Source organism: Bidens hawaiensis, unplaced genomic scaffold, assembly GCF_021521415.1.
Source record: "Bidens hawaiensis isolate Kalapana, Puna unplaced genomic scaffold, B.hawaiensis_p1.1 tig00048993_1, whole genome shotgun sequence".
Taxonomy (NCBI): domain Eukaryota; kingdom Viridiplantae; phylum Streptophyta; class Magnoliopsida; order Asterales; family Asteraceae; genus Bidens; species Bidens hawaiensis.
Genome location: NW_027506102.1, coordinates 113,486 through 116,866, shown reverse-complemented (window position 1 = coordinate 116,866; position 3,381 = coordinate 113,486). Strand labels below are relative to the sequence as shown.

The 3,381-nt window shown below is 36.3% G+C and overlaps 1 pseudogene across 1 annotated transcript; it reads right to left on the bottom strand.

Annotated features, from left to right (window-relative positions):
- Positions 1-569: 569 nt before the first annotated feature.
- On the bottom strand, positions 570-2,450 carry LOC143616715 (cytochrome P450 CYP82D47 pseudogene; annotated as a pseudogene). The gene is made up of 3 exons (XR_013150705.1): positions 1,509-2,450; positions 1,279-1,420; positions 570-1,033 (listed from the first exon to the last, which is right to left on the bottom strand). The product of XR_013150705.1 is annotated as a cytochrome P450 CYP82D47 pseudogene (transcript).
- Positions 2,451-3,381: the final 931 nt, after the last annotated feature.

Below are 3,381 nucleotides of genomic sequence, written 5' to 3'. Positions count from 1 at the left end.
TTCGAAGTGCTTCTGAAGAAGTATAATTAGCAAGATCTGTATGTATATATTTTCTATAATGGTTTCCTCTCACCCTTTGTGGTAGATGGAAGGTTGATTTGGTGTGGTGGCGACGGCGATTAATTGGGTCTCTGGTGGAGGTTAGTGGTGGTGGTTTAAACACAGAAAGAGAGACAGAGGGAAGGAGAGAGAGAGAGAGAGAGAGAGAGAGCCTTTAGATATTAAATTTATTTATAAATTTACAAATATACCCTCATGTGCATTGCACATGACCAAATTTAATGAAAATATTTAACTGGGTTAGGGTAAAAGGACAAAACGTGATAAAGTTTTCAAATAAAAGGATGTTTTTTGTTATTAAGTTTGCCAAATGACGTCAATTGAAAAACCGTGCAAACATAAAGGACGTCTTTTGCCATTTTGTCTTTATTTTAAGACTTATTACAAGCATGAAAATATGACAAGTGGGATGCCAATTTCAAAGTGCTAAAAAATGAACGTAGTTTTAACACAAGTCATATTAACTTAGACAAATTTTATGATTGCCTTATTCATATAGGTTTACATGCTCATGCCTCTACAGTTGCATGCAAGCGTGGGGAAATAAGGACTTCAAGCGGACGCGCCTTGGCATTTGTCAACCCACGACTTGCGCTCATATCAACGGGTGCATCATTTGGAGTCGAAATCTCAAAATTTTGTAGCAAAGTGGCTAAAACCATATGTAACATTCGACCTCCCAAACCAATTCCGGGACAATGCCTTCTTCCGACCCCAAAAGGGATGAACTCAAAATTTGTCCCTTGCATATCTAGCACCTTATGTTTAGGGGTTAGAAACCTCTCTGGTTTAAATTCGCATGGGTCCAATCATATCTTTGGATCACGATGGAGCTTCCAAGTGTTGATTAATAGCCACGTGCCTTTTAGGGTATGGTAACCAACTATGGTGCATATCTTTTGTAGTGGCTTCGTACCGGGACAAGCGGTTTTGAGAGCGGAGTCTAGGAAGGTTGCTAAGCATGAGACATCGTGTTTGGAGAATCAGCACGTGTTCATTTCATTTGCCTTCGACACTTTTGGATCCCTAGCTCCCGAGGCGGTTCGCTTCTTGGAGCGGGTGCAGAAGGTGGTCCACCGTGACTCGCAGAGCCCGAGGAACCAAGGATTTATATTTAGTAGAATAGGCTTTGCGATTCAAAAGGGGATAGCGGCGTAGCTTGTTGCTCGCTTACCCATTATCCAGATGTAGTTCGGTTTGTGTTATATATAAAAGGATCAATATTTACTTCTCTATCTTTTCCTACTTGTGTGTCTAGTTCTTCTTGGGCCTTTCTGAGAGCGTATCGATTGTTTAGTAGTAATGAGAGCGTCCACGTTAATACAACAGATGTTGTATCTCCACCACCCGCAATAAGAGACTGGAAACATGTTAATTACAATGCATATGACTACTAGTAAACATGTTAAAATCAAGACAAATAGATAAAGGTTTCTAGCAGGGCGAACCTCACACGTGGCTTTAATGATGGTATCAGCATCGTAACCCTCTTCATCATCGTCTTCTACTACTTGTATCATCACATCCATAAAGTCGTTTGCCATTGTAGAATCGCCAAAAGATCTTTTTCGTCGATGCTCTTCTAACCATTTTCCAATCATCGTATCGAATTCCTTTGCAACTCTTTTCATATTCTTTTTATGTCCCCCTAGATCCATCCAAAATAGAAAAGGAAAAGCGTCATCAACAAAAAATTTTCCTAGGTATTGAAACCGCTCCCTTATCAATGTACGACAACTCATCCTCTCATCCTCATCCTCATTTCCCACTCCTCCAGTGTATCTTTTTCCGACTATCACTTGAAGCACCGTATTCATAACAAGTTCCCCAAACCATTTCTTCATTTCCACCAACACTTTCCCTTGCCCATCTCTCTTCTTCATGCAAAGCTCATGAATGTTTGTAATTGCGCCTTTTAGTTCAATCAATCGAACATGGCTAAGCTGGTCGAGACGACTATTAGACAACAACTCTTGGGTGATGATTTTGCGTATTCCACGCCAATATGGACCATAAGGAGTGAATGAAAAAGAAGCACCACCATGCCACAAAATCTTTCCAGCGACGTAATTTGGATGGTCTGAAACAATCACATCATGGGTAGTAAAGATCTCCTTAAGCATCTCCCAGTTACTCACCACCAAGACTTTACGTACGCCAAACCTGACCATGAAGATGGGTCCATCTCGGTCAGCCATGGATGACAAGGTTACATGGGGAAGATCAGAACCTCTAAAAACTTTGTAGTGGCCTATTATAGGCCATGCACCACTTGCTTCACGTGTTGTAGAAGTGGTTTTGTAGAAGAATGATAAGAAGTAGAGGACTACAAGTATTGCAAAAGTTTCAAGAATGAGTGTGTAATTCTCTTGCATAATGAAAAGATCCATCATGAGACAACTATTAGTTTGTTTGTATTAAAAGACTGCAAATTGGTGCCTAATTAACATTTTTTAAGAGTATATTTATAGTCATTGTGACAGACACAGAACTAACAAATTTAGTAAATTAATAGTAAGTCTAGTGTGTTTATGGTCGATGTGGATTGGTGCAAATTATAAGTTTGGTGGGGGTATGGTAGGTTATCATAATAACTTTCTTTGTTTGTGTGCTAATAAATAATATTGAAATGATAGTTCAGTTTTTAACCTGAAATATGTGATTTCACTACTAGAAAACTGCTATGTTTCCCACAAAAGTTTCCGACAAAGTACCAACAAAAGAAGTTTTCCACAAATCAACTACAACTTTCCCTCAAAAACAAAAACAATAAAACAACCAAAAGTTTTCCTTCAACTTTCATACAATATAGCGACAAACATTTAGTTGTCGATATTTCGTCGGTAATAATAAGTAACTTCCAACAATACACCGACAAATTTTCCACAAATCTAATTTATAAATTTTCAATTCGTTTAATATAAATATAAAACAAATTACCTTTTTTATTTATCATTTCAAATTATTTTTTTTCTAAAATTGTCAGAAAATCGTCGGAATATATATGTATTTCCGACAAGTTTCCCACAAACATATTTTTCTATTTTTTAATATATCTTTTCTAAGTTAACTTATTTTTTAAATATCGATCTGATATATAAAATAAATATTTTCGACAATTTTGCCACCAAATCTCAATTTTTATTTTTTTGGTTTTTTTATTATACTTATTATAAATTAACTTGTTTATTTAATAAGAAAAAAATTATAAATTGTCGGAAAATCGTCGAAACATGCATACATTTACGACAACTTTCCCACAAATCTGTATTTTTATTTTTAAATTCATTTATTATATTTAACCATGAAACTTATTTACTT